This window comes from Corvus cornix, chromosome 2, assembly GCF_000738735.6.
Source record: "Corvus cornix cornix isolate S_Up_H32 chromosome 2, ASM73873v5, whole genome shotgun sequence".
NCBI lineage: Eukaryota > Metazoa > Chordata > Aves > Passeriformes > Corvidae > Corvus > Corvus cornix.
The window spans coordinates 5,501,152-5,523,757 of record NC_046333.1 but is presented as its reverse complement, the minus strand read 5'-3'; the positions used below and the strand labels follow the sequence as shown (position 1 = coordinate 5,523,757).

The 22,606-nt window shown below is 44.1% G+C and overlaps 1 long non-coding RNA gene across 1 annotated transcript; it reads right to left on the bottom strand.

The window, feature by feature from the left end:
• Positions 1 to 6,598: 6,598 nt before the first annotated feature.
• Positions 6,599 to 21,337, bottom strand: LOC120409820. Its single transcript, XR_005601623.1, has 4 exons — positions 18,315 to 21,337; positions 16,617 to 16,705; positions 8,903 to 8,978; positions 6,599 to 7,464 (listed from the first exon to the last, which is right to left on the bottom strand). It is a non-coding gene; the product is annotated as an uncharacterized LOC120409820 (long non-coding RNA).
• Between the last annotated feature and the right edge of the window lie 1,269 nt (positions 21,338 to 22,606).

Below are 22,606 nucleotides of genomic sequence, written 5' to 3'. Positions count from 1 at the left end.
CACAGTCTCTGACAACCTGTTTCAGTGCTTGACCACCCTCACTGTAAAAAAGATTTTATTTCATTTAAATGGAATTGTACATATTTCAATTTATGCCCATTGCCTTTTGTCCTGTCCCTGGACAGCACTGAATAGAATCTGGTTCCATCCTCTTTATGCCCCCACATTAGGTATTTATCCACTTGTTCTTTATGTGTTTGGAAAAGGCTTCCAAGAAGATTTGCTCCATCATCATGCCAAGGATCAAGGTAGGGCTGACTGGACTGTATTGAAGACCTTAGTGACATTTGCTTTCTTCCAGAGCTCAGGAACCACTCCCAGTTGCCATGACCTTCCAAAAATAATTTAGAGTGACATTTGGCCAGGTCTTTCAGTGCTCCTGGGTGCACACCACAAGGTTCCAGGGACTTCTGTATATTCAGATATTTCAAGTATAACCTAACCTGATCCTACTGTACCAAGGGCAACTCTCCTTGCTCCATACTTTGATACAGGGTTCTGCGATACCTAAAGGCGAGTCTTATCAGTGAAGACAAGAAAAAGACAACATTCAGCCACAAAAAACCAAGGCAGCCTCTCATCTTTTTTACCTTGTAAATAATTGCAAGAAATGGTGTTTAAACTGAGATGAAACCATGTAGAATGTAGAGGCCAGGCAGTGTAGTGTCTGAAGAGGACTCTAATGCAGCTCAGTCCTTCCTACTGTTCATGTGATTGCCAAATAAATTGTTTTTTTACTGGAATAGCAGCCTGTTTGACCTATCAAGTATGTTACAACCACTAATGCCACAGTTTACTCTTGTGTGTTTTCCTTACAAGCCTATAAATACTGTAGAGTCTTGCTTATAAATACTCTCTTAATTACACAAAAGGCTCTTGGGATATTCAAATGGCTTCCCTTTAAACACATCTGGCTGAAGAATCTGAGGTGCTTCTCAGTGGGTGATAGTAAGTGAAACAACCAGAAAGGAAAATATGCAATCTGGATGGGTTTGGATCTATTTCAACAATTATTTTAGAGTGTGTTGTATATAAGGGATCATTTGCATCTGTACAGTCCTTGGCTTTTCTTTAAAAAAAAAAGCTTTTTTTTTTTCCTTCTGTGGAGGCAGGGTGAGAGGGGAAAGAATTGTTTCTGAATCTTATCAAGAAATAAAATAACACAAAGTACATTTTACGAAAGAAGAGGCACACTGTGCCTTTTTTTTTTCCACTGGCCTACAGCCTAAGGGAAACATTCACTGGCAAATATAAAACTTGTTCAAAACCCTTTGGAGAAGCAGACTATTATTAAATTATTTATTTTATCTTTGAAGTGTTTCCATTTTTGTACTGTTAAGGATTTCTCTGTAAAAGCCGGGTGCCTGAGAATATTTGGCCTGTAGTGATCTTTGAAACATAAGCCTCTCTTTTTTTCCATCTCTGTCTTTTCTTCTCCCCCACTCTCTCCGTCCCAGTTTCTTCCTAAAATGAATGAGGATCTGTCTATTGCAGAGAGTCTGTACTCATTGGGGAAATTTAAGGAGATCTTAGTAGCTGGAAACAACTAGACCCTAGTTTGCACTGTTTGCTCAAATTTTTTTTTTAGGAGAAGCAAACATGGCAGAATCAGAAAGGGTGGGAGACATATTCAAATGCTCTCGGGCACTTATTAAAATGTTATGTAATTAAATGTTAAGATCATGCCTGTAGCAGTGTCTTTTGAAATAACTGTACTAGCTGGGCCTCCTGAAACCAGCACAGGAAAATAATTCATTTAAAAGGTTATTGGCCATTGAGGCATATGCCTTGGGGACCTAATTTAATGGGAGAACTCCCATTGACTTGCGTGGGCTTGGAGAGGGCCTGCTGTTGTTTCCCAACATGATCCTTGCAGGCTTGGAGGACAAAGAAATTGCATAGCCATATGAGGAGCACAGAGCTTCGTGTCAGGGTGAGGTGCTGGTGTGACCCTGAGGGGGGTGGCAGCAGAGCTGGGGGGTCTGAGCCTCCATGGGTGGTGGGTACAGGGCGCAGGAAGGATGCTCTGCTGGATGCTGGATGCAGCACTGCTGCCAGCAGGAGCTGCACTACTCGAAGACACAGGGACCATCATTGTCTCTGCAGGATTCCTTACTGGATAGCAGAAAGAGGGAACAAAATACACAGGCTGGCATGGGAGAAATGTGCTTTTTAAAACAGCATGACAGGGCTTTCTTTTCAGTGTTGGTTTCCCAGTTATTCCAAGGAGGGTAACTCTGTTCTTGCTGCTACAGGTTCAGGGAGCAGAAAGGGTCTAAGTGTTGGGGGAAATGGATGCAGAGGTGCAGCCTGGGCACTGTGAGCTCCTGTGTGTCAGCAGCTCCATCCCTCAGTGTGGGATGTCCCATGCTGAGAGGGATGTGTGGAGGAATTAAATAGCAAAAAGGATGTGTTCTCCCATCAGTGGGATGAGGACTGGATGTGTAAGAGGGCATTTCTCTGCATCTGGGTTAAAGCTGAGCTCAGCAGTGAGGAGTAGGAAGGGTAGGGCAGGTCTCAGTAGCTGATGAGGCTGTCGGTGCTGCTTCCCACAGTGGTAATATCCCAGTTAGTACGAACCCATAACACTCAATGACGATCATGAGGAATTCCTAGCTCCCAAGATTGCTGGTAGTGAGATGTTTTCCCTTAGACCAGGTCTCTGATTAGAGGGCACAGCTAAAATCCACTGCAAGCACGTACACAAAGCTCCATTTGTATTGCTGGACTTTATTTCACAAGGGAGGGCTTCTGTGCCTGTCTGTTTTGTCTTGTGACACCTCCTTTGCTGTCTTACCTGCATATGATGGTTAGGTAAATGAATCTCTTCTTTCTGGGGAATAATGGGCATCTTTCCTTAGTGCAGTCTGGGTGGCAGTGGGTCTTCTCACACTTTTATCACCCAGCATATTGCTTGTCATTAGAAATCTGCTCATCTTTGCTTCATTTCTAAGGTTGTTTAAGTGTACATGGTGCAAATGCCTTCAGGGGCTGCCGCTGCTCCCACACCTCTCCTTTTACAAAATATTTGAAACTTAATATGCTGGAAGGTTGTCTTGTGGAGGGGAACTCTGCTGCTACAAATTTAAAATCACCCTTCCATGATTTCTAGTGTCAGGTCTCTGCAAGGCCAGATCAGACACCTCTACAGACCTGAGTCTGGGCAGCCACATACCTTCCATGAACTTGCAGGAAAGGGACAAGATAATTGTGGGAAGACTAACCACTTGATCTGACAGAGCAATTCCTGATATGGGGTGAATCTCTGAATAGTTCTGAACAACTGGTAAGCCCCTACCAAAGCAATTCTCTATGCCACAGGGAATTTTAGATCCAGAACTTTGACCCCAAAGCCAGAAGTGGTGTGTCATCAATCCATGGCCTAAGCTTGCTTCAGGATCCCTGTTATGATGGGAAAGCATAATAATTTTGATGCCAAGATGTCCACATTTTTTGTGAAATTACTCAAGTGAGTGCAAATAATGATTATAGGACTCAAAAGAAATATCAGAATAATAATAATTGAGAGGTTGCTGTTGTTCTGTGTAGCCAGAACAACAGGCTAGATCTTGGTTCCGGGGAAATCAGTGGAAGCCAATGAAACCACATTTCAGCTGTCAAAAGGGCCAAGTTTGGAAGGGCCCCACTAAAATCAAAGGAATTGTGTGTGTCTGGGAGCATCCCTGAGGCAACTGCTTCTGCTAGACTGAAGGATTTGCAGAACAGGGTACAAGGAGAGAAGGAAAGACATTTTCCTTGTGTACAACAGAAAAATCAGATCCAACAAACATTATTTTTATGTTCCCTGAACAACACTGTGGGTTTTTTTCAGTTTTTTAACATTTTCATCTACTGCTTGCAAAGCCCTACACTCCGGCTCCTTCTTAGCAGATGGAAATTGGAGGGGAAGAGAAAAAAAAAGGCTGCATGTGCTGGCATATCCATATGGCATTCAAGTGAGAAATCACTTGGAACATGGGGCCTCGTGTGGGGTCACAGCCTCCATACGTTCCTTGATGGGTGCAAAGGGTCCTGAAACTTGTTGCTGCTGTAGCAGTGAGGGAATGGAGTTGGTGCAGCACAGGCTGAAAATTCCTGACATAGATGGAGGGGAAGGCAAGAGATATGAACGTCCCCCAAGGTGTTTTGCTGCCTACCTGTCCCCAAAATCCCGGGCACCACTGGGAAGGCAGGCTTCTGAGTGATTTGCAGCCTCTTGCTGTAAAACGATAATTGCATCAGAGCAAATATACACCAACCAGCTTTATCATGTGTAATAAACTCCATCTGAGCAAAACCCTCTCCAGCAAGGAGGATCTGCAGAGGATGCTGCAAGCCATGTGGGGAGGGTTTCAGTGCTGCAGGAGGCTCGTGTGGGCTTTCTGCCTCTCCAGGAGGACGTGTGAGGACTGCACGTGCTACGGCAGAGCACGAACGGATAAAAGAGGTGTTTGTGCATTGTTCTGAGAGGCTCAGTGTCTGCTTGAGTCATCTGAGCAGCTCTCTGTTGAAAGACTGGCTTCAAGCAGAATCTTTTCCCTTATCCCTTCCGTTACCTAAACCTGTTCTGAAGTTATCTGGTACATCCATTTTTGGGTTCTCGTTGACTTCAGCGGGACTGGCATCAGCCCTGTGTACTGTGTCTGTCTGTGATTCTCCTCTCTGTTTACATAACTGTCTTATGTGTTTATTTTCCCTAGTACCCACCACTGCAGTGTATAAGGCAGGAATCATCCTCCACAATGCCAATTTCTTTTGGCTTCTTTCCTGTGCGTGTTTGTCTTTGCACTTTTCCTCCAAAGTTGTGGCTGGGATTCTCAGTTATCCTGCACTGTTGCTCTGACTCTGCTGAGATGAGGGGTCTCCCGCCAGCTTCACTGGGAGCAGACTCAGAGCAGGGCTGAGTTCTCCTGGGTATCCTGCCTTATCCTGCATCAGAAACAGCCTGGAGTTGCTGTGTATCCTCCAACAAACAAAAGGTGATTGGCTGTGACTTTCCCAGAAAACCAGAAGGGCTTCAGACACCCTTTCCTACCTGTCCAGGCCTAAGTCTTACTTGTTACATGTCTAATTAGGAGTTAAAATGGAGGAGATGGAAATAGTTTTTTAGGAAAAGAATATCATATGCAAAATGGAAACTAGCTGTATTCAAAACTTATTCAGAATTATATATATAGATGTGGAATCAGAATCCTTACACACACACACACATATATATATATATATATATACATACATATAAAAAATCAGATAAATTCAGAATCAAGGCAATGTGTGCTTGCAGCCCAGAAATCCAACCATATCCTCAAAAGAAGGGTGGCCAGCAGGTCAAGGGAGGTGATTCTCCTCCTCTGCTCCACTCTCGTGAGACCTCTCCTGCAGTGCTGTGTCCAGGTCTGGAGCCCTCAGCACAAGAAAGACGTGGACCTGTTGGAACTAATCCAGAGGAGTCCACAAAGATTATCAAAGGGCTGGGTATTCCCCTCTCCTATAGAGATAGGCTGAGAAAATTGGGATTGTTCATCCGGGAGAAGAGAAGGCTCTGGGGAGGCCTTGGAACCCCTTCCAGTGCCTAAAGCAGATACAAGAGAGCTGGAGAGGGACTTTGGACAAGGGCATGGAATGATGGAACAAGGGGGAATGGCTTAAAACTAAAAGAGGGTGGGTTTAGGTTAGATATTAGGAAGAAACTCTTTCCTGTGAGGGTGGTGAGGCAATGGAACAGGTTACCCAGAGAAGATGTGCCATCCCTGGGAGTGTTTAAGGCCAGGTTGGACAGGGCTTGGAGCAACCTGCTCTAGTGGAAATGGTCCCTGCCCATGGCAGGGGGGCTGGAACAAGATGATCTTTAAGGTCCCCTTGAACACAAACCATTCTGTCATTCTGTACCCACAGCCCCAAAGTTCCATGTAAGTAAGTCATGGGAACAATCCACTTGTTCACACCCGGAGAGCCAAGAGGAGTCTGCAGAGAAGTCACAGGACTGCAGCACTTGCAGTCCTCAGGATCCTCTGAGGCCAGCTCTGGTTCAGCCTTTTGCCAGCTGGTTGCTGTGATCTTCCTGAGCTCTGTTGCAGGGAAAACCAGACAACTGATACTCCAAAACCCCCTGAAGTGATGGGAAGTCCTGGGCTGAAAACCAGCTCTGTGCAAGACCATCATGTACCCAGTGATAGTGATTCAGCTCCAGGGCAACAAACAGGTATTAGATTTGTGCCCCTTATAGCTCTTTGTCAAACAATCTGCCCATTTATGTGCCCTTATTTTATATTAAATATTAATCTTACAAGCTCTGAGATGAACCCCTCAGTAGTAACTATTTATGAACTTCAACTGTTTCAGATCAAGTCAGTTTTACTTCTAATTTTTCAAAAGAAAAGAGCTTTGTAGAATTTCACCCTTCTCATAATTTCCTTGCTTTTGCCTAAGCAGTCCTTGGAGGGCCTTATAAGAGGTGTGCACCTGTAAGAATGTGTTCTTGTAGCAATAAAACAAGAGATAACCACATCTAAACACAGCTAACACTCATTAATCTGTTGTGGACTGGAAGTCCAAGAAGTCAGTCATTATGCATGGACAGTTTTATACCAGGCATGAGTATTGCTTGGCATGGGTCCTTCTTTAATTGCATTATACAAACATAACAGAAAATTGACCCAAAGGGGGAAAACAATTTTATCCTTAGAACACTCTTCTGACTAAGTACAGAGCTTTTAATTAAATTCCCTATACAAAGTGACTGCCTGTCTCTCATGTTGAGCCTAATTGATATCAAAGCCATCCTTAGAATCAATATTTTTTTCTGGAAAAAAAGAGCAAATACCCTCTCCACCCCAACAGAATTCAATAAATAATTTGATAGTACTTGACTCCTAACTGTAATCTTTGTCTCATTTGAGCAGAATATAAAGTGAAAATTTGTCCCCACTGCCCCCCAGCATCCCCATTGCATCACAAATCAGGTGCCACAAAATGTCACTATTCCTCCTCAGCAGGTCTGCTGTTTCCATTTATTTTGGCACCCCACGCTGAGTAAGGGAGGAATTTGAAACCTTCAAGTGGCAACACATTTATGCGGCTTTTGTTACCTATTTTATATTTTTCACTTATTTATGATTACAGTTGCAATTGGATCCCATTAGAAGTCTCAGGAAGATCAAAGGCTTGTTAGAGCAGGCAGTAGACAAACCCACACTCCTCCAAGGCTGCTGGGGAGGGTTTGCAGTGCACTGTACCCCAGCTGCAAACCCCTAAGCAGGTGCCTAACTCTACTCCTCTAAAAAAGGTGTGCAAGATGGGACCTCGTTTTGCGATGACAAACACCCAAACCAAAGACCAGGTCTTGTTCCTCTTGTTCCTTTGCTTTCTCCTCTCCTTCATCTCTCCTTCGTGCTTTATGCAGGGACTCTGTCAATCTATCTCGTCAGAGCTGGCGTGAGAGTTGGTACCCTTTGCCAGGAGCAGCTTATAAAACCGATGGAAAAGAGAAAGAAAATTAAGCTAAATAATAGGGTGGTTGGTTTTGAGTTTTTTTATAATTATTCAGCCAGATTTAGTGAAGTGTGGAGCTGAAAGCCTGGTATTGATTATTGCCCCACCAAAAAGATGGTCTAACCATAAGTCAAAGCAGGGTCACCATGTGCAGTCCTTCTGCAAGGTCTGTTCCTGATAAAAGCAGGAATAATCTCTGCAGAAACCATTGCCTAGCAAGGGAGCACGGACTTGAAAGCTCAGCCCCAATCTCCAGTTTCTCTCTGTAATGTCTCTCTGTTGATATTGGCCCTCGGGGACTCTTGCTACAAGCACAATTTTCTTTCAAGAGCGTATGCTAATCGTGGCATTAGGGGTGTATTTATGATCTCTGGCTGACTGTGGCAGGTAGGATTGGGAGGGAAGTGATACTGAGTCTGCAGACAGATCACACTCATAAAGCATGATTTTGTGCTTCCCCTGCACCGTGACACCCTGAAGCACGGGGGATTAGCATAAAGAGAAACCCGCCCCAGTGTTATTGGAATAAAATTTCATCCACAATCCAGGCAGCCGAGCCACCTCCATGGACCTGGCAGAGTGTTTGTGTATCAGAATAACCACCTAAGAGCTGCTTTTCCTAGGCAGACAGCAAGGCAGCCTGCTGTCCTGGGGTTTGGGAAAGGAGCAAGGCTGGGGGAAGGCTGGTGGCATGGAAAGATTATTTAATTTTACTTCATTGTGCCCAGTCCTTTATTCTAAGAAAACATCAAAGTTTATTTTGCTTCCAAAGGGGTTCTGTACCTTCCCACCAAGTCCAAGTCAGAAGCAAAACCCGCTGGTTGCAAAAGGACATGGGAGCCAGCTAGCCCTCCTGAAACATCTCCTTTGGGGGGTTTCTCTTTAGGGTCTGCATCCCACAGCCTTTTTAAAGCTTTGCTGCTGTCTTTGTCAGATGAACATGACCAGAGCACCGTGTGAGGGTGTTTGTGCATGTCTGGGACCGCAGCTGCTGGAGAGGAGCGGAGCCAGTGCCCGCCACCGCGCACAGAGGGCCCTTGTAGCCGGTGTATGTTCAAACCCACCACCATCCCTCACCCAACATAAACTTGTTTCAGCCACACGCAATACAAATAAAATGTTTAGCAAAGGCTGTCCGTACGTCTGAATGCCAGGGGAAAGTGAGAAGGGCTGGAAATAAATATTGACGTGGAGGTGTCAAGGCTCGCGGGAAGTCAGGGGGATGTGTCGCTGTTTTATAGGCTCTGCTAAATGATCAGAGCCTGACTCTGCTCCCGGCTGCCGGGGTGTAAATCTGAAATAACTCTGCCGATGCTAGAGTTACACCACCTCAAAACTGCTGTGCATGAGCCTCTGTCCAGCAGGGCTGAGTATTTCAATGCTGTCAGGAAGACCTAGACCCCCCCCTTACCATTAATATTTATGCAGTACTCCTCAGGCGTCTTTGGAAGAGCCACCATAAAATTTCTGTTGCTGTAGGGAGAGCCCTGAAAGAACAATTTGCAGGCAGTTATCGTCATTATTAGACATGGTAATTGAATTAGTAGTTATTTAATTATTATTATTGGTGTAATAAATACTCCTTGCCCTCCTTGGTCCTTCAAAATGAAGCCTGAGGAAATCCCAGTAAGTGGGAAGAGATCCTTTTGGAGACACTCTATTAGGAAAACACTGCATTGAAGGAAGAACCAGAGGCAATATCCACACCCACCCAGCAGGCAATTTCTGCATACTCTAAAATATCACAGAAGATGGCACTTACAGAGGTGTGTTTTGATGCAGGGAGGAGTTACACCGGGAGCCAAAATTGCTGATTTATGTGTATGCATATGTATTGTGTTTTTCTTCATTGAATATATGGCACAGAGCTCCCCAGTGTAACCAGTTAACTTTTCCAGGGACAAGTTGCTTGGAGTTAAGAGAAACATTTATTTCCTGATGGAGGCTGTGTGGTGACAACACAGCCTGTGAGGGAAAGCAGGTGGAAAGAGGGGTCCATCTTGGCCAGTCTTTTAACACAAGCCCAAGAGATAAGTGTTTGCAGTGCAGCATGCCAAAGCCATGTGGGGAGATTTGTCTCTTACCCAAGCTAATGATGGAGCAATGTCACCATATGTGTGGTTAGCTTCCAGCAGCTCCTCACTTTTCCAGCATGAATGGAGGGTGACAGATTGTATATTAGACAAATTACTCTTCTCTTGAAAGCAGCCGTCTCAGTGATAACCAAGTGCCTTCTTCACTCTCTCTTCACTGAACAATTTCTGCCCCGTCATTCAAAGCATTCTGCAATAAAAAGGTGGTTGGTGAGCAAGGCTCACAGTGCTGCTCCTTATCTCCCAGCCAGTGCTTCCCGAGGCTATGCCTGGACCAGTGACCACAGCAGGCTGCCACCCATCCTCCCATCTTCCTGCCAACTGGCACGGCCATGCTGGCATCCACATGGGCAAACACTCTTCTTCTGAAAAGAAAGGGAGGCCACATCCCAGCTGCCTGCTGAGAGCAGCCCTGCAAGTTCCAGCTAGGTGTGGAGGGACAGTGCCCATGTCTCCTGGAAGGGATTTCAGCCAGGCTGTGGACCTGTGTCTAGCCTGGGATGGGTGATGGGGGGCATCTCCAGACATTGCAGGTTGGATTAGTTTTGTCATCTTGGGGCTGTTCCCAGGAAAGTCTCCAAAGAAGCAGATCCATCAGCACTGTGGGAAGGTGATGGGGAATTGATGTCCTCAAGGGAAGCCTTAGCGGTTGGCTCAGACAGCAAATTCAGTAGTTGTCCTGGGGGCAAGAACTGGAAGGCAAACAAGCTCCTTAAAAACATCATGTCCCTGGGAACACTTTGGCAGAGAAGAACTTTTTTCACTGTTTTCAGCTTTCAGAGACAGATGGTGGTTCCCCTTGCAAGCTCAAAATTTTAAGGCCTTTTAGATATTAAAGACTGATCTCAGTTGTCTGTTGAACCCTGAGTTTCCACTGGTCATTGCCTGTGGAGACTGCATGAGGGTCACCCAGCTGCTGATGACAACTGTCCTGTGAAGAAGCCCCCTCTTGGGCTGCCCTCCTTTGAGGACAAACCTGTAGGTCCTATCAGCCAGATGTTGTCAGGGGTCTGGTGCTCCATGTTACCCTCTGGTCGTCTGCATTTGCTTTTGGCTCACATCATCCAGCACATCTTCCAGTCACCACCCAAGCCCTCATTCCTGAGTTTTCTCTTTGCCTATCACTTCTGCCCTTCTCTTTGCCCCCTCCTGAAGCTCATGCTGCTGCTCGCTGACATCACTGTGGACAGTGCATTGTCCTCTAATGGATACATGTCGAACTCCTCCATCCACCGGAATTTTTGGTAAGATCCTTAGACCAATTAATGAGGCAGGAGACTTGCTAGCCACATCCAGATCTCTTTATATTCCCTGTTTCCCTCGAATCAAAATAAAATACCTTTCTTTTTTTCTTTTTTTTTTAATAGCACAGACATGGGACTGGATCTTCCAGCTATTTTTATGAAGAGGCACAGGAAATCTGTGCCAGTATGAACTCTGGTTCCTTCATGTCCATGAATGCTTTAATTGGCTTCAGAGTTAGGAATGCATTAACAAAGCTGATTTCTGTGATTCCACGCATCTGGATTTCAGGGTGGGTTTTGTTTTTTTTTAGCTTGCCTAATCCTGCTTAAAGTCTTAAGATTTATTTGTATGTTTATAAGATGCAGCTTTTCTCATTATATGTATGTTACAGTCACCATTAAAGTAATACAAACAAAAGGAAAAACAGAATGGACTTGCAAGCAGCTGATAATTAATTACAGAGGACTTTTGAAAGGGTGGCTTAGCATCTTAAGCAATTCCTTTTGCTGCCAGATACATGGGCTTGTTTTATAAACTACAATCAATCTGCCATTGGGGGGGAAACTGCAAAATGAACTTAGTCATCTGAGCTCATTTTCAGTTTCAAAAAACGAAAAGCTTTGGAGTATAAAGTACCCTCTTCTTTTAATGTCAGTAAATAAGTTGAGTTGTTTATATGGGTTTCGATACAAGTAAACTGCTTGCCATTTAAATAAGTTCAATCAGCTGTGAAAATTGACATTTTTAACCATAAAATCAGACTTCATCCTACCATGATATTAAATATTAAGGAATCATTTAAAGGACAGTATACATTTCAGAAACCTGCCTGGAGAGATGAATGCCAATTTCTGCCATTCAGAAGTATGTACGAAAAAAAGGCCCCTTGGCTGGAGGCCTGCTGCTCTGTAAAAGCCACTTTACAGACTTATTCCAACATGGTAAATCATCACTGCTCTAAGGAGACATTCAAGCTTCACATTCAGCCCTTGCGTGGCAAAAACAAATCCTCAAAGAGGGTGGATGGAAAAAGGGCATTGTGTGCTGATGCTGTCCCTGATGGCATGTCCAAGGCTGTGGGCGGCTCAGGCAGGGCTCAGCATCCTCTGCTCCCTGGGGCCAGGCGTTTTGCAAGCCTGGGGGGCATCTGCCTGCCGGTGGAAGTGAGCACCGGGATTTCTAGCTCCCCTCGCTCATCCATGTAGCTGCACTTGCAAGTGGCACTTGGAAATGGGACATTCCTACTGTTTTCAAGACTTCAGAGGTCTGCACATACTCCTCTGCCCCCCACATTCTTTACTTTTTTTCCTTTCCTTTTTTCCCCTGTTTCAATCAAATTTTGGGGACAAAAACACCCCATGCTGATTCTGACTAGGCTTACAACTGACACAGCTCTTCACAGCTCAACACCCCTGATGTCCTGCCTGTGCCAAAGGGTTCTCATTGTGTGAGGGGTTTCCTTCTGAATAGGACAAAGCAAAACTGCAAAGCGCTAGGATTACTGGGCTGCTGAAGGAAGACAATGGGGAAACAAAACTCAGGCCAGAGAGACATTTATTTTTTGGAGGGGGATGGCTGCCTTTACACAATCCCTTTTAAAGCTCTGTGAAGTTTCTCTAACACAATCCAGTCCTGCAGCCAGGCAGAAATCCAGCACGTTCAAAACCTTTTCATTCCATCTTTAATGTAAAAAATGTGCCCTCGTTTACTACTGCAAACGGCAAGGGTGTTTAAGGTATAGGAAGTTTTAAGGGCAGGCTTTGGGGTGTCTCTGCTTGAGCACCTCTGGATGTTTCAAGCACAGAATGATGATGGCAGTCAGCTCTTTCCATGCTGACAAGCTGATGCCGAAATCCGAGTGGGTACAGGTTTCAGTGATCTGCTGCCTGCTGACTGAGCACATCTCTCTCATTCCTTGTCCCATGCTGGCTCATTTTTGCCTTCCCACCTAGATTTTGGCTCTATTTCCCCACAAATCACCTGAGGTTTTTTTCAGCTGGGGACAAGGAGAGGGTACATTTCCCTCTTTCTGGCTGTGGTAGGGATTTGTATCCACGGTGGGGTGAAAAGGGGGTGTTAATTCTGGGGGTGATAGGAGTGCTGTTAGGATCAGGGTTTGCTGGCTGTTGGGGATTCAGGCTGTGACTGAATTTTTCCCATATTTTCTCTGGATTACCCCTCCTACGCTGGAAGCTGACCTTGTACCCGTCCAGGAGCATTGAATGCTGTCTCACTTGTCACAAGTGCTGGGTATGAGCCCCCCACATGAGCCCAAGGGATTAATTTCCTCTTAGCTTCCTATATGCCAAGCTTGACTCTCTCCCTGCCCTGGGCATAATGGGAAAAATGCTGGAGAGACAGCACTAACTCATCCCGTGGGGCGGCTTGCTATAGGGCTAGCTCTTGGCACTCCTTTGTTCCCCTACAAAGGCATGTGGGATGGGGGAAGCCAATCCCATCCTAAGTAAACAAATGCTCTGAGTTAAATTTTTTAAATGGAGTCATAAATAAAGAACTATCATTGGAGAAATCCCCAAAGACACTGGTTTTGCTAAGGTTTTTTTTAATGTTGGCAGCTTCAGCAACTTTTGCAGAGATGTCAGAGTAAATAGCCTGTGATCCTACAGCATCTTATAAAAGTCTTTAACAACAAGAAAATTTTTATGCTTTCATATTATATATGTTCCTAATAGTAATTCTGTTCATGTCTCCTTATTTTATGTAGTGTAGAAAAAAATAATAATCCCTATCTGCAGTGTATCTCAGAAAGTCTTTAGCAATTTCTGACTTAAGAAAGAAAGAACTAGATGCCTTTTGGACAGAAGATGATCAGGATTTTCTGGAATTTGGAATATCCCATAACGTCTGCACCAGCCATAAAAGGGGAGGGAGGGGAAAAGAGGTTTATTCTGTTTAACTTAGCAAAAAGAAATTTACTTGAGACTTAATCATACTGTGCAGGTAAATTTCCTGATACACTATTAGAAGGCTCTTTCATCTTGCAGATTAAAGGCTACCTGGGGAAGCTGTTGCACAGTGAGGTAAAGGGTGCAACAACTCTCCTGGCTCAGTAAGTACAAGGAGGCCCATTTCACTTTCTTCATGAGTAGAATTACTACAAGCAGCATTAGTACTGTGTGCTATATACTTACAGCCTGTATTTGGGATAGGGGTGTTTTCCCCCCAACAGAGAAAAATCAAAACCATGATGAAATACAGTAGTTGAAAGCTGAATATCTCAAAATTCAACCTAAAAATGAGCATACACACATAACCATAGGCATTTTTAGCTCCTGGAACAACTTACCTAAATTCCCCATCATCTGACAGCTTTAAATCAAGTCTGGATGTGTTCCTAGAAAATACACTAAATTAGCTAAAAGTCAAGAGTCTGATTCGTGATTCCCATAGGGAGAGTCTGCAGTCTACGTTATGAGGGAGGTGAGACCAAATGGGCAGAATGGTCTTAGAGATGCTGAAGCCAAAGAACAACATGTTCCACACTGCTCTCAACCAATTGCATTTCCCTGCAGAGGGACTGACTTCATAAAACTTGTTTATTTCCTTGCGGTATCAATCCCTTTTTCCAGAGTTGAGTTCCTTCACCAAGGCTGGCAAGAAACTTTTGGGCTTAGGGTAAATGCAGGTTATCTGGAACTGCTGATCCCATTTTCTGCACAGGTCCAGCTTGAGGGGCAGGTGCTGCCAAGAGGTGCCCACTTCTTCAAACCACAGTTCCGTATAATTGCAGGAGCTGCGCTGGCTGTGCTTGGGGACAACTCAAGCTTTGCCTCTAGTGGAGCTACCTCCAGTCCTCTCTGAAAAGGGTCTTTCTCTTTTCCTTTCCATGTTTGCAAATGATCACCAGGAGCTCAGTGTTTCCTTTAATGCTGTAAGTAGCCAGACTGCTGCTTCCATGACTGTGTTTGGCCTGTTCAATATTTTCAACATTTCTTCCACGGATGTCTCTTGTCTTCATTTCAGTCTGTTATCAAATCCACGCAAACTCACAATGGAGATACTTACAACACCTTTCAATGAGGTAGGAATCATTCCAGCTCCAGTTGCATCTGGTTTTGCTGCAAAGGCATGTCCTTTATACTGTCCCTACGCAGATAACCTTGGAGACGTTGTTAAGGCAGAGAAGGAGTGTGGAAAGAGTGCCTCTACCAAATCGGGAGCAGCGACTGCAACTGAGATGGAGGCCTAATGAGCTTGGGCAGATCTCCATGCTCCTGCGGGTACTGGAGGCTTGATTAAAGCCAGGGCACCAATGTGGTGCTGCATAGTCAAGCCAGACCATTTGGAAGCAGATCTGGAATCTCCCATCACTCCACATGTCCATCTTATAGCGTTCATAAGATGGTCTAAAGAGGGTGAAGCCTGGGCCAAAGTGTGGTTGCCAGTGGACACACATTACAAGGGACAGAGAGTTTTCAGTACAAGTCCCTAGTACCACAAGAACCGCTTCATGTTAGGGTGACCAAAAAGGCTTCTCCCAGGATGCATTGTTATGTTAATCTACCCCAGTTTGGATTCCCCAGCTGGCTGTCAGCCTCTACCCCTCATCATTCCCCCAGACTTCCCCATTGGTCCCCATTCCATAGTCCTGCCTTTTCCCTGCCCCCAGATAAAACTGAGCTTTGGGATCATGTTTGTGTTTGCCTCTGCAACCTTCGGCAGCGTAGCAGCAATAAATGCTCCTGCCAGAACGCACCCAAATGCCCTTCTGGACTCTTTGCTGCTGACTGTGATACTGAACCCACTCATGCTTATATGGGTGCATGGGGGACCCCACAGAGCCGGGCAGAGACAGTGTTACCAGAGGAATAGCATCCTACAAATCAAGATAATTTCTTAACAAGGCAATCTCTTACACCATGGAATGATTTCCAGTGGCAGCTCTAATACTTTGATTTTTGTTTCCAGGTCTAGATTTAAATGCCCCGAGATAGGATATGACCATCCAAAAGGCAACCTCCAGCTCCACTTCCATTGAAACCATGAACAGAAAAATGGTGATGGATTTGCCATCCTGAGTAATTCTGAGGCCATTCCTGGCAGATGGCAATGGACCTGTTCTGCAGGACTTTACCCAGATACCACCCTCCCCACTCCACAGCTTATGACTGCTACCAGCTACTGAGTGAGACACATTTCTCAAGCGAGCTGAACAAAGTTCTTCAAATCTTCTGCTGAGGAAGTCATTGTTCCGCCAGGACGTAACAAGGGGTCATTTAGATTATCCTGTTCATATCTGTGCTAGCCATGCTAGTTTGGTATCCAAGTGCACTTAAAGCATTAAGAGATCTTTTTGTGCAAACAGCAGGGTTACATACAGAGGGTTTTAAGTGCGTCTAAAATCTCTGCAGACAAATTTATATCTTTAGTGCCCAGAGCTTCAGGAATTATCTTGGTGGTTATAGTGTCTTTGAAGCGCAGAACATCCTGGATACCAAAAGCAAAAGGCAAGTACCAACTGGAAGTAGATGGAATTAGGGTTGCTTGGTTGTGTGGAGATGTGAAGCGAGGCTGGGTTCAGACAAGGACCTTCTTCTTGGATCGTGATTTTCTTGTTTACACAGTTCTGCATTAGCACTTTCTGATCCAGCAAATCTGTTGCAGCTAAGCCACATGTGAGCCTGCTTATAGTGGTTGGTAAAAAAAGAACTGGGAGTTCAACAGTAACCAAAGGCACAGATATCCCTTGCCCACTCCCAGAACTGAGGAATATGAAGCTGGAGCAATACACTGCGGACCCAAACTTACGTTCCCTGGACAAAGTACCTTTTGTATATCGTAGTTCTAAAAGTTACAGTCGGCAGATCACGGAAACCCCAGTGGGTCTGTAAAAATCACAGATCTTCTTAAAGGGCCTTTGAAGAAAGCAGAAACAAATAGGGTGAATATGCGTTGACTTCCTGAATTGTCTCCCTTCTGTTTATCAGAACCCACACCCTGTCTCATTCCCTTTATGCTCTTTCTACATCAAATGGCTGGATAGCTACTGAGTAAATCTGTCATTATGACCTTACTTACCTTTTAGACCAACTTTCCTGTTGGATGCAACTTGTGGGATCCTAATTTTGCAGACCTAAGGTAACTTGGGTAATTTGTGTTGATATGAACCAAAGCTTGTGCATTTTGAAATGTTGCAATCAAATAATCCCATCTGTACTTGGGAGTCTGTAGCAGGCTGTCTTACTGTTGTCTTTTTGCAGTAATTATGGAACTGCCTTGGTATGGAGCTGCATTTTGTCTGAGCTAAAGCTTAGTCCCCATGGGTTTCAGCTCCCTTCCGAGATGAGATTTGTAAACTCTGTGGAAAAATCTGTATTTTGCTTTTTAATGATTTCTAAGAAGACTGACCGCTTAGTGACCACATTTCCTACTGTTTGCAAAACATCTCCAGTCTTCTATACTTCAATATCCCTGTAAGCTTGCAAGCTGAGAGGAAGGTATTTTTATCTGTAGCTCTTCCCTGATTTTTGGGCATTTCCTTTTTTTGTTAAGTACAGGAAGACCAAGAGAAGATTGCTTCTCCATCCTCATCTTCTTCTCTTCATCTTCCAATTCAAGCTCTGCCCAAACTCCTGATAATGAAATGTGGTGTTGTCTGGTTTCTTCCTGCACAGCATTTAAGTGGGATACAATGAAACCTTCATCAACATGAACAATTAAAATTAAATTTCCCTGCTGCTTATTTCTACTGTACTTTTAAAGTATAAGCAAAGAATTTTTTTACAAACCAGATTTACAAGGATCTGGGTTTGAGATCTGAATACAGGTTAATAATGGTTTTCTAAATGCTAGTCTCCTCCTCCTGTAACTGGTGAGGTTTGCTTAGTAGTTCTGAAAAATCAGATCCGTTGCTAAAATGTGCTGCCAGACAGAATTTGATATCTATTGTTAAAGTTCATTAGACTGAAGCCAAAAAAAAAAATCCCCGTCTTGTTTGGTGCAAAGCTCGTTTTACCCTGAGTGCCTTTGGCTATGAATTCTGCATATTCTAATTTTAAAGTATCATTCATTTTCTATTTGGTGATAAATGCTTTCCTGTGTAAGAGTCTTTTGATTGCTCTGCTAATTAAAGTGGATAGTTTCCTTTTATGTTAGGTGGCTGGGCTTCTGGGTAACTGCAGTTTGCAGGGAACAGCCAAGGTTACACGACAGTGTTTATTACCTTTGCTCTCATCACTGATGGGTACATGTACTGCAGCTCCAAGTTCTCAGTAAGAAAAGGAATTAAGAAAATGAGGAATTTGTCATTTTGGAAGCTTCTTGGTCTTCCTTTCCTAGAAATGGCTTTTTATCTCTTTGCTTTCCCAGCTTTATTACACTTTGAGAAAGTTTTCATGACTTAAATGGCACAGAGACAGAAGTGGGAATGGAACTTCCATGTTGTTCTTTTTTTTTCCTTCTGAACCTGTTCTGGTCAGCATAGATACTTGTGACAGAGGCACATGAAAGTGCTTGGGAACTCACTCTTTTTGTGAATGCTGTTTTAGTTGCCAAATGACACTGTGCCTTCTCTTCTGCACAAATCCCTCTCTCTTGATCTGAAGAATGCAGGGGACTTGATATGAAATATTAGAGAAAACACCTGAAAAAGCAGAACACAAAGTGAATATCTATGTCCAGTCAGGACAATCTCTTCAGAGGAAAACCTCTGTGGGTGGAGATCCAGCAACCACACAGGTTTTTCTTCCAGGCTGGACTTCTTCTGTGATGGAGGGTGGCCTCGAAATCTGACAAAGGGCACTATGATAATCAAAGAGAACTACTGTATAAGCAAAACTCTTTCCAGTGAATGGGACTTATCAAATGCACAACAAAAGATTCAGGGAAAGATGGGGAATATTTGGGGTCTTTCTGGAAGGCTATTACCCAGATTTTCAGGTGTGTGTTCCTGCAGGTCTGTAACTGTGATGGTGTGTCTGTGTCGAGTGTGCACAGGGTTTAAGAGTGCTGTTAAAATGTGCCACTGGGATATTTAGCTGCTTTCACACTGTCAAGGTGACCAGGAATTCTGCTGATGGTATGCAAGTGTTCTTGGTGAGCGGGAAGGTTCCTGTTGGTTTTCAAGTCTATATAAGAGGGTGTTCAGAAATTATATGGTGTAGGAAGGGATACAGACCTTAAAGGCCACCTCCAGAGCCAGTGGCTAAAGGGATCTTAGACTCAACAATATCAAAACTAATGGACCAAAATTTGGGTTTAATCTTACATCATGATGACAGCTCTTAAGGAAGCTCTGCCAATTTTCTTCGAGACAAATTTGGAGATATCTAGAAACCTAGATTGACTGTTCTTTTCTGAATGCTCATTATCCCTTTCAGACCCCAGTTTCCCCTGAGTAGGGGCAGAAATTGTCAACCTTGCATGTCACTTCAGCAAGGGAAAGCCACCATGGGTGCAACATCTGTGGATAGGGGAGCTTGTTTCAGACAAGCAGCAGGAGCCATAAACAGAAAACTGTGTAACAGCACCCTTTTCAGACTGCATGGGAACAGAGGAAACCCAAACTGAAACTCTTTAGATTTGAATGTTTTGATCCTCACAGGACTTCAGATAACCTGAGCTGTGAACAATTAAATCACCCTCCCAAACTAAACAGACTTTTGAGATTAAGAGTTTGAAAGGCAACGTGTCCTCCATGTCTTCTGGTTATGATGTGAGGGAAAAAATAAATATAAAAATAATTTTTCCCAGTTATTGGAGATGTAGCTCTCTGCCTGCCCAGGTTAAGGTGCTGGGTTGCAAGGTGATATCAGGAACCTTCCCCTTTGTACCTCCAGCAGCAGACTGCATGTCAGATTGCGTTAAATATAAAGCTACACCGTGCACACTGTTTTTGCTTGTGAGCAGTAACCAGGATTTTCCTTTTATAACCCAGACAGTACATATTGTCTATATGATTTCCCCAGAACCATCTCTCCTGTTCTCCCTGAGGCAGAGCCACTGTGTGAATCACCAGCAGGATTAAAGCAGCTGCTGTAGTCTTCATGTTCTCCACTTCTACAGATCTGCCCCTTCTTTAGGAACAGAAACAAAGAGCTCAGACCTCAGGAACCTGCACAACACAGCCTCCAGTCTTGTTTACACAGTGCTTCCCATTTCTAGGAGCTGAAAGAAAGCCATTACCTCTACCTGCAGGGATGCTAGCACCTTTAAACAGGAGGGATCATGACTCTTATTCCAAGTTTTGTATCTGCAATTGCAGTGATAGATGAACGTTACTACATCTTCAAAGCCAGGACTTTCTCAGGTGGGTGCCTTTGAAATTCCCCTCCTTACACATTTGGGGATGGAGCTCAGGATTTTGCCTTTGGACCATCCCTACCCACCAGCTGTCATTGTTGAACAATGAGTCCGACTTTTTGTGCCCTGTTCTGAAACCTCTCTTAAAACATGGAGGGACCCAGGGGAAAAAAACACACTGCAACAGACACGAGTCCAACACCCTTTCACTCCGTCTGCAAGGGCTGTAACAAGCTGCCATTCATTACCAGGCAGTCTAACATGGAAAACAAATGTTGATCATTTTCCAGGTATCCTCTTGTGGGCAGGGTGCTGTCTGCTCTGTGGAGGTTAATTTGCTATTTTAGAAGTGCCACTTCAGGGTAATATGCTGCTAATAGGTAGCCAGCAGGTCCTGAAAACAAATATTCAACTGAATAATCCTAGAAAGCGGAATATTATATCTGCTTATATATTATATAAAATGTATCTCTGGATATTATGGAGTCCCCATGAATCCTCCTAATAATGCCTTTTAAGCCTGGCTGCATTGGTTTGCCGCAGTCGTAACTCCAGAGCCCCTGTAGAGCTCATGTGGATCACGGGACTTGTTTAACAGATGGTTTCATTCAGGAGCTGGATAAGAGGAGCTGCTTGTTAGGCTCAGGGCAAGCATCTGCAGGAGGATTTTTTGAGTGTTCAGGTAGCCTTCCAGCTCAGCACATCTCTGTCTGAGGCAGCAAGGTTAGGCATGGGAGAAGAGAGTCAGGCCAAAACTCTGCCACCAACATATACATGAGAGGCTGTTGCAGACTCTGTGGGGCGTGCTGCTCTCCAAGTCTTCAGTCAGGGTTAGAAGTCCCTTTCTTTGATTTCCTGATTTTGTTATTGGATGACTAATGTGAAGTCTAGGAGAAACATTTTATTATTCCCTATTTCATTGTAGCATAGCCGAGATCTGCAGCCTGGTATGTTTGTTCTGAGTGACTGAGCCCCATTGGGTAGAGCCATTACAATCATCTGCAGTTCTGCTGAAGCCAGAAAAGCTGGACTTGCACAAACCAGGTCCAAGATTTCTTGGTCTTGTAATGACCAAGTGAGGGGTCCCCATGGGAATTGCACCGACCATCACTGAGATTTTCAATGGAGGTTGCATGAAGATTTTTGGTCTATTCCTGCCTTGGGAAGTCACAGGTTCATAAAAGGCTTAGGTTGGAGGAGACCTTAAAGGTCATTTAGTTCCAGCCCCTCTGGAGTTGGCAGGGACACCTTCCACTATCCCACGTTAGTCAGAGCCCTGTCCAGCCTGGCCTTAAACACTTCCAGGAATGGGACACATACAACTTCTCTGGGAAACCCCTGCCCGGTCCTCACCACCCTCACAGGAAAGAGTTGAACTTTCCTTGATACAGGTGTGCCCTTACCTCCTCCAGTTCTGGTAACCACTGGCAATGAAAGCCATTCTGGGGATTTTGCCTCCTCTATGAGAAGATAAATTCATTGTCAGAACCACAGCTATGTGTTTGTGATCAAGGGGAAAGAGGTCTCATCGACTTTGATGAACACTGGTTTGTGTTTCCTACCACGCAGACCTGAGAGGTGAAAGGCAAGTTCTGGAAGAAGTGATGTTTGATGTTCATGTTGCATCAGGAATTGCTCATTATGGCATGCAGAACAAAGTGAGCTGGATGATTTTCCACTTTTTCTATAGGATTTTTGGTGACACCCTTGTTAAAGGTCAGAGAGACCCCTGAAATGCATTGCTGTCCCTATGAACAACACCATGAGGAGCAGGTGAGTTTGCTACACCAGGAGTGCAACTGTAAAGAATTTCAAATCAATATAGGTCTAATCTAACTTGAACTGAGCTTTAGGGATTAATTAAATCTTAATTACAGATCAAACCACACAGCCACAGTTATTTCTAAATTCAGAGGATGAACATTCGTGCGAGTGCTGGAAACTAAATATCACCTTTTTGCATTACTGTTATTAAACAGTGCACATTCATAACCTTTTCAGTTGTAAATTATTAATGTGTGTAGTTATACTTTTAATTAAGACAAACTCTTAGGGACACGTTCTACTACTGTTATTTACCTTGGGCCCTTTTCCATCAGGAGTTCTCTTAAATTCAGTGGGCTGGTTCGTGTGATAAAGGTACTATTAATTTATATTTGTTTTTGGAAGAGTGCATAGCATCTTAGACCATATATTCAACAAGGGAACATTTGAATCCAAAATAACTTAAAATGTAGAACTGACAGGCAAGAAGACATAAACTAATAGAGAAGAAAGAGCAATAGAGGAAAAGGATGGAAAAGCAAGGTGGTAAAATTTATGGCTAACATTGCTCCTGTGTCCACAATAGGTGATAAAGTATTTCTGAAGGTCATAACTGAAATAGGCGAGTGGACAGCATGTAGAGACCTGACAAGTCAGTATTAGCAGCAGCCTTATTTTGTGGGCTTAGCTGTGGATCAAGGTCTTACTTTGTTAGGCACCACATAAACCCACATCAAGGTGAGAGACCTTGC